General features: G+C 39.8%; 1 long non-coding RNA gene across 1 annotated transcript in view; it reads left to right on the top strand.

Moving 5' to 3' along the window:
- Positions 1-15117, top strand: part of LOC144587781 (uncharacterized) — a 244065-nt gene that overhangs the window by 204273 nt on the left and 24675 nt on the right. The window lies entirely within an intron of this gene.

Below are 15117 nucleotides of genomic sequence, written 5' to 3'. Positions count from 1 at the left end.
TCCAAAGAACTGTTTAAGAAGCTCTGTGTGCTTGAAAGAAGAAATAATCTTGAGGTTTGGACTGCAGTGTCAGCAGCCAATGAATAATATGCAGCCCTGTTTGGTGTTTTCTTCCGCTCATCCCAGAGAGGCTACGCGCTCTTGAACTGGGTTCTGGAAGCCTTTTTGTAGTGGATAAAAGAGAACAAGTTGCAGTTTTGTACAAAGAGGCCTCAGGAGTAGGAAAGTTGGCTGTTTTGAACACTTTAGCATCCAAGTGAGCTTGGATGGGGTTGCACTCCCTGGAGAATTAGATTCACCTGAACTGGATGCTGTCTGTGAAAACACCGGTGTCACCTTCTCTTAGATTAGGAGGTGCAAAGTGTGTCTGACAGGCTGCATGTGGCCCCTGCATGTGGCCCCCTGCATGTAGCTATAATAGCCCTGGAGCAATTCTAGAAAAAAAGTAATTTTAAAAATACAATTGGTGCACATTCAGTGCATTCAATAAAGCCAAACAAATTAACCAGTACAAATTAACCTTTGTCTCTATCTCAGTTTCCCTCCCTCCGGGCTGGCCTTTAAGACAGAGAAGATTAAGAAGACTGAGGGGAGACATGATGGGAGTCTTCCAATATCTGAAGGGTTGCCACAGGGAAGAAGGCATCTATTTATTCTCCATTGTGCCTGAGGGTAGGACAAGAACCAATGGGTGGAAACGCATCAGAGGGGGATCCAACCTGGAAATAAGGAGGAATTTCCTGACGGTGAGAACCATTAAGTAGTGGAACAGCTTGCCTCCCAATGTTGTGGGTGCCCCATTGCTGGAGGTTTTCAAGAAAAGATTGGACAGCCATCTGTCTCGGATGGTATGAGGTCTGGGATGGTATGAGGTCTCCTGCCTTTGGCAGGAGGTTGGATTAGAAAACTCCAAGGTCCCTTCCAGCCCTACGACTATTCTATGAAATGTTCTGTGTCCCTGAACTGTGTCAGGCTTAAGAGTACCAAAATATTATACAGACCTTTCAATAGGACCATAATATTATGAATACTGTTCTTTTTCAAAATATATGTTTAGAGGTCCTTCCTAGTCCAAGGCCCTAAAACTCTAATTTACATAGTTTAAGCACAAAGCTGGCACTTCCCTGCCTAATGGGCATCTGGGAGAAAGATGGATTGATTTTGCCAGAGGTCTGAAGTGATGGCAGGCAGAGTATGTTTGAAATTAGGCCAAAGGCTTCATGAAGTTAGACTTAGACAGGCACGGCGCCCGTTTCTGTCCTACTTGTTGTTTTCTTTCAGTGCCATGTCCCTTCTTTGCCCACATAACCCTCCATTTTATTTGTCAACATTGCTGTCAAATAAATTGAATGAAGAACTGGATAACCCTGTTTTGTCCAATTAATAGTGATTTTGGCGTCTGTAACAGGTTTATCAATGGAACCTCAAATTGTCTGCAAGAAAAATATAAGTCTTTGTCAGCCACCTTTTCTTTAAGTTTATGCGTAAACGTTTTTGACTGTAACGGCTTCAGTTAAAAATCTTTGTTCATTTTAAAACTGCTTTCAGAATATAAAGTGCCTCTGTATTTTTTGCCACTCAATTTCACAAATGACGTGACTGTGAATTGCTTCTGTATTATAAGGTGCTTTGTGAAGGAAGGCTGTCTAAAACTGTTTTTAGCAAATAAAGTTGTATGGCAGTGGGTGAAGAGAGAATGACGCTGGCTGCAAAGCCTTATTGTAGCAAGAGAAAAGTATTCATGATGGATAGAAATTGCTCATAATGTCATCTAACCTGCCACCTCCTGAAGTCAGGAAATCCTGCGTTTCCACTTTTCCTGCATGAGCAAACAACCAGAAGGAGGCAGTAGCACAAGGGACATGCAAAATGGGAAGAGGAAGGGAAGGAGGATGGAAGAATATGGACAAGAAGGGGTGAAGGTAGAAGAGAGAGAGAGAGAGAGAGAGAGAGAGGCATTTCAGAATCAAGGCATTCCATTTTGGCTTGGAACCATTGATGGCAGATTGGTTGCCATCAAGAGGGCAGAACTAGTCTTGAATATTCTCATGAAAGAATGCTTGAAAAGGGCTTTTCATTTCTCATTTTGTATGTTGCTTCAGAGGCATTTCATATACAACTGTTGCAACTCGATGAGAACGTTTCTTGTTGCTGCCTGATATATACAGTGATGAGAAAGACTGATTATACATTGCTGTGGGTGGTGGTGGCTGGGTTTATCATTAATAGCTCCCCCCCTTTTTTTTCTGATTGTAACAACTGCCAGCTGGGCACTGCCTTCCCTTAAACTGAACGGCAAAAGAAATGGGATGCAGGGCAAACCTCTGAAGTGTGCACACAAAAAGCGCCCTCATAAAATATGTATGCAGAACACAGTGTGGTAACGATAATGAGTCTCTCTTTCAGTTACTCCATCCAAAGATTGAGTATATTAAGGGGTCTGAGTCTTTGAGTCTTACTGCAAGTCATTCTGCGCTTTCTTCCTTGCTTTTGTATGTGTTTATTTTTAATGAACTTCCTATTAGCATATGAAATGCGCATAAATGCACCATGCCGAATGCTCCTTTGGCTCTAACTTTCAGAGGCACCATTATCAAGAGGGCAGAGTTGTGATGTTCTGCCTGCAGATGGCACTCTTGCCTAGCATTTCACTCCTCAGAGGCACACCTCTTACTTGTCGGCGTGCTTGTGATAAAACAATATTTTAACTTTTATCCATTTCACCCCCTTTTAAAATCCATGCACTGCATCTGATGCGCTCCAGAAAGGGGTTCCAAATAGCAGTTTGACTACGAAGATTTTCTACTGTAAATTGAAGAATTAAAACAAAACAATTAGAATGGCAGTTATGGTTCTGGGAGTGTAAAGTTGTGTTCATTGTGTGATGATATACAAAGAGCTATTTCACCTGTTGTTATGTTATGTGCCATCAAGTCCAAAATGACTTATAGTAATCCTAATAGATAAGCGAGTTTGTTTGTTTGTTTGTTTGTTTGTTTATTGCATTTATATGCTGCCCATCTAGACATAGTCTACACTTAATCCTCAAGGTAAGTGAGATATTTAAGAAGTGGCTTTACCATTTCTAGACCCCCAGTGAGTGGAGGCTCAAACCTACATCTCCTGAGTCCTAGTCCATTACTCTATCCAGTACACCACTCTGAGTTGTTCAGATGTTACATCAGAGCAAACTTGGATTTGCTATTGAGCGCATGGTCCAACGTGGACCTTTAGTGCTAAATAGCTCAGTGGTTTGGGTATCTGGCTACAGTTTTAAGAGAAGGATGACGAGGATTCCAGCTCTCTGTGACAATACATCTACATAGGTAGGACTAGGCATATGTCTCAAGGTTAGTCCTCCTGGCCCCAATTATTTACTCTTCTCACCTTCGGCTTGTTTTAGCAGATAGAATCTGTCTTGTTTCTGCTTCAGTTTGCATCTTTGAAGGTCAGCTCACAAGAGTGTTACTCTTAATATGTGCTTTAAAGATAGTCTCTTTTCTAGTATACAGATTGTTTGCATGATATTATTTCTTTATATTTTTGTGTTCTAGTAATATACACATTTCAATGTGCAATCCCCTCATGTATATTTTTAGACCTGTTTATTTGTAAAACTGAAATGCAAAATCTAGACATAGAAACAAAATCTAGACATAGAAACAAAATCTAGATATAGAAACAAAACAAACAAAATAAAAACATGTGGCACCTTAAAGACTACGTAACTACTGTATTTTAATGTGAGCTTTTGTGAACTTCGTCAGACATATGGGAGAAAGAAAGAAATACTGAATGAAATACCAGTTTCACAAGTAAAACATTCTGTATATTCATTGGCTCTAAGAGTCTCCAGTGTGTGGTTACATCTCACATGCAGTAGTTTATAGCCTTTGTTTGGTGTTAAGTTCTATTGTAAACATTCCTTTAGGAGCATAGGCCATAAATTATTGCATGTGAGTTGTAACCACACACCCAAGACTCTTAGAACCAATGAATATATACAACATTTTCCTTTTGAAAATAGTATTTAATCTAGTATCTTTTTTTTCTGTATGTCTAATGAAGTAGACTTGTCCAGAAAAGCTCACATTAAAATATAAAAGTCTTTAAAGTACTACATGTTTTTTTGTCTTTTGTTTTATTTCTTTGAATTTTGCCTGATATGCTGGCACAGATTAACACGACTACCTCTTCCAAAATCCGGACAGGCCTCGAAATTGGTTTGAATGAATAACGGAAACATGGCCATGCAATTAATGTTGAAATTGAGATGGCCTAGAGCAATGTCTTTGAAACTGGAAGGTACTGGTGAGAATGACAAGTTTAAAAAGTTTTCTCTGTGCTAGACAAGATCATGAGTGATTTTGTGTATATAGTGTATTTAGTGGGACTTAGTTTGCAAAAATATCACAAAATTACTTTTTAACTTGTATGTTTCATCACATATAGGGCTTTTCACACAGAGTGCTTTTTAAATATGCAATATAAAAATGTGGATGTTTCTACACACACAAACTTTTTTGGTTTTGTTTTGCCACTGCTGGGAAAACAGGGACTTGTTCTTTTTGATATTTGATGCAGGAGAAAAAAAAATCTCTTAGCATTTGAAAATTGTATTTGAGCGGGTGGTTCAGTATGTCAAGACAATCTTTTCACTAGGGAAGAAAAAAAACCAGAGCATTTGTTACATCCTTACCATAATGTAAATTATGTAATATGTAACCCCCTCTCTTATTTGGTTCAGATGGTGTCAAGCGTGTGTGACGGCAACCAGGTGAGGAGTACAAAGACAAGTGTTTCATGCCTACAGTCAAGCATGGTGGTGGGAGTGTCATGGTCTGGGGTTGCATGAGTGCTGCCAGCAATGGGGACCTACAGTTCAATGAGGGAACTGTGAATGCCAACATGTACTGTGACATACTGAAGCAGAGCATGATCCCCTCCCTTTGGAGACTGGGCCACAGGGCAGTATTCCAACATGATAACGACCCCAAACACACCTTCAAAACGACGACTGCCTTGCTAAAGAAGCTGAGGATAAAGGTGATGGACTGGCCAAGCATGTCTCTAAATGCTATTGAGCATCTGTGGGGCATCCTAAAACGGAAGGTGGAGGTGCGAAAAATCTCTAACATCCACCAGCTCTGTGATGTCGTAACGGAGGAGTGGAAGAGGACTCCAGTGGTAACTTATGAAGCTCTGGTGAACTCTTTGCTCGAGAGGGTTAAAGCAGCACTGGAAAATAATGGTGGCCACACAAAATATCGACACTTTGTGCCCAATTTGTACATTGTCACTTAGGGGTGTACTCACTTTTGTTGCCAGTGGTTTAGACATCAATGGCTGTGTGTTGCATTATTTTGAGGGGGCAGCACATTTACACTGTTATACAAGCTGTATACTCACTGCTTTACATTGTAGCCAAGTGTCATTTCTTCAGTGTTGTCACATGAAAAGATATACTAAAATATTTATGGCATGTGAGGGGGTGTACTCACTTCTGTGATATACTGTATATCTAAAACAAGCTAGCTGAAGAACTCAGTGGCTTAGGAATCTGGCTGCAAAGCCAGAGGTTGGGAGTTTGATTCCCAATCTGTGAGTAGAGCCAGCTTGTGTGGCCTCAGGCAAGCTGCACAGTCCCAGGATATCCCCAGAAGAAGGGAATAGTAAACCACTTTTGTGAATTCTCTGCCTAGGAAACTCTGGAAAGGTTCGGCATAAGTTGAAATCGACTTGACAGCATGCAATTATTATTCTAACTAAAATGAAAAAAGCTGCACTGGAAGACCTACCTAAAAGGGAGCAGAAGTGGTTACGAGGAATGAAGAAGCTCTAGGAAGGAAATGTCAGAACTGGCAGCTTCATCATGGTGAAGGACATGAATATGGGGCTGGGGTTGAGAAAACTTTGTGTTGTTGAATTCTTTCAGGGTTAAGAAGTGTGTGCAAAAGGAGGCATAATTGGCTTTTGGGTGGAGTGAAGTAACAACATGATTTTGAGAAGAATTGCAGAATCCCCCCCTTTTCAAAATCGGAACCGAGTCCCCATTTTGCAGTGTGTGATGCCACAATACCTATTCATTGGTCTCTTGATGAGAAAAATTGTTCCACAAGAAAGGATCGGTATCTGAGATCAGAAGGCAAACCAAGAAAAGAATACATTTCACATACAGGTGATTATGATGCTAATAAGAAAGAGTGAATTGGACAATACATAATGATTTTAACCAAAAGAATAATGCTGCCATTTTTTTGAACTGTAAAGATGCCATTGTATTTCCCATCAGATACAATTGATTAGGGAGCATCTCCTCATTTTCATAGCTGCCTTGTCAGAGTCACAAAAGTGTGTGCCTATGTTTTTCTTCACATTCTCAAGTTATGTGCAAAACTTCTAAAGAAAGTGGGAAAGCAGTTGCATAAAGGCATATAAAAAGGAAGAACGCGTCAGCTAAACATACCGGTCTTGAGACTCAAAGTTCTGAACTTTTCTCAGATATATTCACAAAGGCTTTCACGGCGAGGATCTAATGGTTGTTGTGGGTTTTTCGGGCTCTTTGGCCGTGTTCTGAAGGTTGTTCTTCCTAACATTTCACCAGTCTCTGAGGCTGGCATCTTCAGAGGACAGCACTCTGTGCTCTGGTGTAGTTGGCTTGGGAGTGGAGTATTTATGGCTGTGAGATGAGCTTTTGTCTTTTTCTGTAGATGGGTGATTAGTGTGTCTTCTTGTGGGTGTATTGTTGTGATAAGAAGGAGAGATTATCTGTCACTGTGGTTGATGGGTGTCATTAGCTGGTCTTTTGTGTGTAGTGATCCCCTGTCCTTGTGGCTGGGTAGAGTTTGTTGACCTTTTCCACGCTGTATTTTTGAGAGCTGGGAGCCAAGTTTTGTTGAGCTTCACACTTTCCTCTTTTCTGTTGAAGTTTTGCTGGTGCTTGTGGATTTCAATGGCTTCCCTGTGCAGTCTGACGTAATGATTGCTGGTGTTGTCCAGTATTTCGGTATTTTGAAATAGAATTTCAAGTCCAGTTTGTTTTAGGGCATGTTCAGCTACTGCAGATTTTTCTGGTTGTTTTAGTCTGCAGTGTCTCTCATGTTCTTTGATTCTGGTGTGAATTCTTCGTTTTGTGGTTGCTATATATACCTGGCCACAACTGCAAGGTATCCGGTATACTCCTGCAGTGGTGAGGGGGTCCCTTCTGTCCTTTGCTGACCATAACATTTGTTGTATTTTTGTGTTGGGCTTGAATACTGTTTGTAGGTCGTGTTTTTTCAAAAGTTTCCCCATGCGGTCAGTGACCCCTTTGATGTATGGCAGATATACTTTATTTGTGGGTGGCTGTTTTTTCTTCTTCAGCTTGGTGTTGTTTTCTTGGTTTGATGGCTCTTGCGACTTCATTTTTGGAGTAGCCATTTGCCTGTAGGGCCCAATTCAGATGGTTGAGTTCAGTGCTGAGAAACTGAGCTTCACAGTTCTGATTTGCACAGTCTACCAGTGTTTTGATTAGTTCATCTCAGCCACTATGTCTGTTCCTTACTAGAGATAGGGGTATTCATATACGAATACCCCCACACAGGTGGCGATAACTAGGGTCCAGCCCCATGGGGCCAGATGGTCCACTCACAATTCCACCATTTCCGCAAGCTCCGGGATCATTCCTATCTGGAGCTTGTGATCTGTGAGCCACTCTTCAACCTGGCAGAGAGACTTGTCGTCCCACCTCCTTCCAGGAGTGCTGAGCCGATTGTGAGTTCCAGAGTGATAGGAAGGATGCCGGAGCTTGCAGCAGTGACGGAATTGTGGATGGACCGTCTGGCCCCATGGGACCAGACCTTCGTTTTCTTCACCTGTGTGGGTGTATTTGTATATGAATACAAATGCTCCCGTCTCTAAATGTTCACATCCTTGTGCTTTCAGTATCTGGAAAGAAGAATCCTCGTAGCATGCTGATGCTGATAACGATACAATGAACTTTTTAGTTTCACACAACACTGAGAAGTAAACACTTTATCATAGGCTGAAAATGTTTTCACCTTTCCTAGGAAAATTATAGAAGGTGTCAATGACCAGGTATTATAGTTGTCTTGGGAACTAAATGTATCAGTTAGGGTTCTGCATCTGCAGATGTTAATCCATTTTGAGAATGTCAAACAAACACAGGAGATATGATGGGACTTTCTCAAGACTCTGGAAACCCTGAAACACACACACACAAAAATGCCAAAATGCATAAGGAAGAGACTGTTCAGATGAAGCTCTACTTCTGGGATTTTTCTAGAGTCTTAGGCCAGTTGTTGATCAAATGTCCTTCGGTCGCCATTGAGAGGTCAGATGGAACACCAAATTTTTTATACCCAGCATAGCTATAGTCAAGTGTTTCAAAAGAGCACTTGACTGTTCGTTCCTAGAGATTTGGAAATATGTTCTGTAAGGTGTTCAGAAGTAGAGGGTTGTATAGTTCAGTGAAAAGCTATCAGAAAGCTCTTGGGAAATTGATAAGCAGTAGATGTAGGACAGACAGAAAATAACTCATTTTCAAATAAATTATGGGAAATTTATGAAAGGCATTGCTGAAGAATGTATCACTAGCCAATGGCTTAGGTGTCTTTAAGACAAATTGATATAGAGGATCGGTCTATCACAGGCTGCTAGTTACAATACTATGTGGATATACTCAGAATAGGGATGTAAATCTTTGTCTCATACTTACAGGCATGGGTAAGGAATTGCAGAGTTTTTCTCCTCACCCTGTGAGAGGGCAAGATATTTGCTGCTGTTGTCAACGTGATGGTTTTGCATAAAATGTGTACCTGGCACAAGCAGTGATTGTTTGTGCTTTGTTTCTCGGGCTTAAAAAAATTCTGACACATTGGACAGCTTCTTTGCATCATTTTCAAAACAACCAGCCAACCCTTCTGTGCTTGCTTGATGTATGTGAGCACACAAGCTTGCGTATATGCCTTGTGGGGCTTAGAAATTCTTCATCTTGGTGTCCCGTCATGTGAAGACAACAAGAATCAGGAATTTAGCCATTTGTATTTCCATTTTTAATTGAGAGGCAGTTCTTTGTGGAGTGGGAGGCAAAGTGTTCCTTTCATGCCCATCTCGTAGGCCTTCTGAAGACACTGGATTGGTCATTTTTGGAAGAAGGATGCTGAACTAGAATGACCTTTGGCATCAGAGCTCTTCTGACAGCCTTCATTCTACAAGCCTAAGGGTTTTTTTTTATTTTGACCAGTGAGCTTTTTCCTGCAAATTTTCAGGAGAGTAGCCAAATTTTATCATCAGGTAAACAGGCTTCTTGTCACTTGCGTGTTGTTACAAGGTCATTCTAGTTGTGTTCACTGACACATCAAAACAATAAAATAAAATAAACTGCAGGCAATTTTACCCTGAGCGCCAAATCTGTCATTTAACCACATGAGTAAAGCCACCATAAAAGGGAAGAAATAGCCAACATCCATAATGCTGCTGCAGAAAGTCAAATGGTACATTTTGCTGCTGGTGCTCTCGCTTGACAACGCCCTATTGAAAATTCTAGGTCACAACATCACTTCCCATCTGTTTAACATTTGCTATTTTTATTTTTGTTGTGAAAAGTTTGTCAGATTGAGGTGCTGCAGGACAGAAATGAATCAGTGACAGCACAACAGGCAGAAAAGCCTTTTCTTTCACTGCACAGTAAACTGCTTTTTCATTGGCTGGAATGAAATACAAAATAGAGTGGCCAGTTATGGACTAATAAAGAGGAGGTATTGCCCCAATAAAAGGCGGTGGCGGTGGCGGGGAGCATAACTAGAACCAGATGCGCATACATTTGATTATGCTAATCTATGCATATGATACATGTTTCTAAATGATTGTGATAAACAATAGCTGGCGATGGTAACTTCCATGTCTTAGGGGCTTGTGTGTGTGTGTGTGTGTGTGTGTGTGTGTGTGTGTGTGTGTGTGTGTGTGTGTAGCTGCAGGGTCTTTGATGTTCACACTTGTTCTACATCCACCATATCATCCTTCTAAGCTGTCTCCTTCTGTACTCTGAGGATGTAAAATACCCCTTCATGCCCTAGAAACATCTGTTGCGCGTATTTGTTATTTCACTTGTGTTCCAGGCCTTTTGGCATACCACGAGAAGACAAGGCTTGCTAGAGGCTTTATAATGCTAGGAAAATTTGAGGGGAGCAGGACAGGAGGAAGATGAAATATGAGCTGGATTGACTTTAGAAAGGAAGCCACAGCTTTAACTTTGCAAAAGCTGAGAAGGAATGTTGGTGATAGGACATTTTGGATGTTGCTCATTGAAGGATTCACTGTTAAGTCAGAAGTGAGTTGACGATACATAGCAACAACATGTATAGGGGGTGTTGGTGAGCACACATGGCTGATGGATTGCATTTTGCTGACTCTGTAATGACAGAGTAAACCATGCACCTTCTCAGTCTACCATCAGACTGGGCAATCTTTCAAATGGAGCACTGTTGTGTGCAAAATAAAACACAGGGCCACCGTAGTCCAAAGTTGTGTTTGAGAACACAATATGTGTCCTGGATGGTTCAAAAGCATCCTGGCTTCAAATAATTCAGCAAACAAATTGATGAGTTGAGAGGCAAAAAACAGATGATCATGATTGGCATCATGGCAATGCCCTGTTAATCACTGGATCAGCGCGAGGAAATCTTGATGGATGGGAGGTGGTAGCTGTCATCTGCTAAAACTCCCCAGACCCTACATCTACCACTGCTATAGTCTTAAAATAGAACAGCAATATCATCAACAGAAAAAAAAAGGAAAGTGGGTTGTAGGTTATTTCAGGAAGGCCTATTTCAAGCTACATGTTTTTAAAGAGGACATCTTACAACAGCCTTGACCATCTAGCTGCTATTGAACATTATTTTCACTACAGAGTCTATCATACTTGACCACTGCCCATGCAAGTTGGAATTAATGAGAGCTGTGATCCTAAACAAGTACAGGGCACCAGGTTGATGAAGTCTGCTAAATATTCCTGAAAAAAAGGAGAAAGACATGCAAGAGGAAGGAAGAAACATTGAGACCTGCTAGCACCTACCACGCTCCTTTCCTTGCTTTTGCTTTCTTAATAAACAGTGTATTTATAAACTTAGCCAAATGGCTGTTACGTAACAGATACCAAACAGATTTTAGTGGTTCACATTTTAAAGCATGCACCTAGTTTTGTGCACATGTTATGTCTCACTTCACCCTCTCTGGTTCTTAATTAATTGAACTGCTGCTAAAAATCTACTTCACAGCCCTCCCCCACTGAAAATGTGTGACTTCTCAAGGTGAGGTATGCATCTTCCAAGAATCAGTTTTCAGAGTTGCAAAATGCGACGTTAGTTGAGACTGGCCTATTCAATCACTTTTTTTCCCCATCCTGATAATCTTTATAACACACTGGCTCTCATGCCTTTCGAAGCAGCTTGTTCTCAATTGTTTCAGAATAATCTCATAAAAAGAATGTGTCATTGTGATTTTACATGGTTTTCATTTGTGGTTTTGTTAGTTTGTTTTTTATGAGTTAGATGAGATGGAAATCATTCTCGTCTCTCACCACTTGCAGATGGAGGATGAGTTGGAGACGATAAACAGTTTTGTGAAAAGGAAAGAACTGAAGGGAATTTAAGTGGAATGATGGGCTAAGAGTGAAGGATTAGCCCCTGCCCTCAATGCAGTTTTAATATGAATTAAGCTATGAAGATTCAGTCACATGAATGCTTCAACATAGATTTATTTATTTATATTTATTTATTTATTTATTTATTTTATTTCTATCCCGCCTATCTGATCATATTAGACCACTCTAGGCGGCTTACAATAAAAACAACAATGTAATTTTACGACATTACAGCACAAACGTAAATAAAAATAAAGAACAGAGTAAGAAAAAGATCGTCAAGATTAACACTACAGCCTATCTTTGTCTTTTCAGGAATCAATTCCAGTGAGTTTGGAGGGCCTTGCTTTTGAGGAAATATGTATAGCAAGGAAATGTGGGCAACTTTGAAACCAGTTTTTGTTCCCAAGATCCTTTTAGGGCATTGGTTGCTAATCTTGGTTCCCCAGATGTTCTTGGAATAAAACTCCCAGAAATCCTGGCCAGTACAGCTAGTGGTTAAGGTTTCTGGGAGTTTTAATCCAAGAACATCTAGAGACCCAAGGTTGGATACTGCTTTAGTGGTTGTGTGGATTAACATAAAGGACAGAAACAAAAAGAATTGAACCAAAAGAGGTTGGAAGTCCACTTTTATTTATTATGTATTTAATGGGCATTTGTTAACAGTAAGTGAGAGGCCTAGTAGCTGTTCAAAAGGTGAACTATCTCCAGAAGAACAATAGATCAAATATTTTTGTTATAAATATGGCTTTGAGATACATGCCCCTCCAGGCCACACTTAGCCTACTTTTGCTGTATAAGGTTGCAGCTTCAGACGGTGGCTGAGGTCCTGCTAGTTCATAAAATAAGTTGTACTAGAGTAGGTCCATTAGAATCAGTGAAACTTATGGAGGAGCTGACTCACCAAATCCCCACTAATTCAATGGGCTTACTGTACTGCAATTTACTACACTAAATAAAAGGAATTCAACCAATGCAAATTTATCTGAGGGTAGTCCTAATAAAAGGGAAAAAATTGATTCCTTTCTGAAAGAAAGAAAGAAAGAAAGAAAGAAAGAAAGAAAGAAAGAAAGAAAGAAAGAAAGAAAGAAAGAAAGAAAGAAAGAAAGAAAGAAAGAAAAGCTTCACAACTATGTAATGTAGTAAGGTTATTCTGCTAATGCAAACATGCAACAGAAAGATAGATCAGGACTCATGATCTACTGTTGGATATCTCCAGGCCTAGAATCGTGGGCTTTTCAAAGCTAGAAGCAGATAGATAGATAGATAGATAGATAGATAGATAGATAGATAGATAGATAGATAGATAGATAGATAGATAGATAGATAGATAGATAGATAGATAGATAGATAGATAGATAGATAGATAGATAGATAGATAGAAATGGTACCAAGATCTCCTTTGTCAGTTTACTCTTTGTTTTAAAGTTACACTTCACATGTGAGGGGACGTATTGTGTTGAAAATCAACATATGCATCTTCCATGTGAATCCTTTTTTTTTTGTCTGCAGAAACTGTGGGAGAATTGGAATGGATTCCCCTGTTTGCCTTTTGTGTTCTTAGTATATGGCAGGATTCTGTTACTAAATGTGTACTGGATGTTTTCAGATAATAATCTTCTAAGCTGCTTAGGGTATTGTCAACCAGACTGCAAAGGAGATTTATTGACTGATTGGTTTTAATTTGTCTAGGTTTTCATTTTCATTTCATAACAACAGAACTTTTAAATTATACCTTCCAGTTCTCTTGATAGGTTTTAGAATAAGTTAGTTTTCTACAGTGCTTGCTATGAGACAGAACTTGTTAAGACTTTTTCACATAGCATAATTTTGTTAATGTGCTTTGAGAGTTGCCAGTACAGGAATAAACATTTTCCTCCTGAAGTGTTTCTTCTTGTCAAACTATTTTCAAAGCACTAGGAATTACTTGCAGAGAGAAAGAATATTTGTTTAAGACTAATGTTGTTATTATGTACATATTAAGTTGCTATATACCCTCATATCACTTGTGCACCAACCTCAGTTGCTATTTGTTGCTATGTGCTGTCAAGTCGAAACCAACTTATAGTGACCCTAATTAGACTTTCAGGGTTAGTGATATATTTAAGGAGTGGTTTTACCAGTTCCATTCCCCTAGTGAGTTTCCCTGACTGTGAGGGGATTCGAATTCTGGTTTCCAGAGCCCTAGTTCATCAGTCTATCCACTTCACCACACTGGATATCCTCAGTTGCTACTAGGGAAAAATACAGTTTTTGATGGATTTTCATTTCCACATGGAAATCCCCATATCACATTTCATAAGACACATTTCGTAAAACCTGGCTCTTTAGGCAGGCCTTCCCTCCAGTTACTTAACTGTTTTTTTCTGTTTTTTAACTATTCCATCTTAGCAATGCATTTAGAAACAAGTGTTAAGTATTTGAGCTTTGTAGGATTTTATTATGTCTAATATATTGTTGTGTTTTATTATTTATGTAAGCCGCCCCGAGTAGACTTTGTCTAGGGGGGCGGGGTTAAAGTCTAATAAAAGTAAAGTAAAAGAAAATGCTAACAGAATTGAGCACATCTTGTTTCTGAAGTATCATATATACATTTGTGAGAGTTGTGGTCTCTTTCAGAAGAAGAAAAAAGATGTTACGCCTGGATGTATGTGGGGATTAAAGGCTAGTGGTGACGTGCAGACAGAGGAGAGACTTGTGGGGTCCCATCTCAAAGTCACACAGACCTTTGAGTGTTCAAGGATACGGGCACTGTAAGTGTGTAAAAATGCATGACTGGACACATGACAAATGAATCCAGATCAGAAATAGATCTGCCAGTTTCTACTGGTGTTGCCAGTTACAGAGTTTTATGTAGAAAGGACTCCTAGGAAGTTATTAGTTATTTGTATCACTAGACAATATATGGTTATCATAAGGTTATGAAAACATAGATTTTATTTGGTTCTGAATGGTCATACTCTGGACAGAATCTAAAACAAAGTTCACATTCAACTGATCTGCTTGTTATTTATCACTGGAAGATGTGTGTGTGTGATAGATCTCTCCCTCCCTCCCAAACACACAAACAAAAACTTATGTGAGACCTTGTAGACTAACAGATTTAGTTCACTCTGAACTTCTGTGGACTTTCATGAAGCTTCACACATAGGAAGAGGATTGTAATTCATGAATGCTCATGGTGAAACAAAGTGCTTAGTCTTTAAGGTGCCACAATTGATTTTGATTTTCTTTTTGTTTTCTTTCTGTTACTCCTATTAAAACAGAGTAATTTAGCTTCCCTTTGAAAACTGAGATATGGATATTTTTGGATTATGATGGCAGGCTGGGACTGAGAAAAAATAATCAAAACCTGGATGGGGTAACACTGTTAAGTAGCTGAGTGGCCAGTGTGAATAGATTTGGAGCAAAACCAGTTCCAGGTCTCAACAGGAGCCAGCTAGTTGACTTCCAGTGTCCCAACCCAAAACCCAGGA

This window comes from Pogona vitticeps, chromosome 3, assembly GCF_051106095.1.
Source record: "Pogona vitticeps strain Pit_001003342236 chromosome 3, PviZW2.1, whole genome shotgun sequence".
NCBI classification, from domain to species: Eukaryota; Metazoa; Chordata; class Lepidosauria; order Squamata; family Agamidae; genus Pogona; species Pogona vitticeps.
The sequence above is the reverse complement of the archived record's forward strand: the minus strand, read 5'-3'. Positions and strand labels throughout refer to the sequence as shown.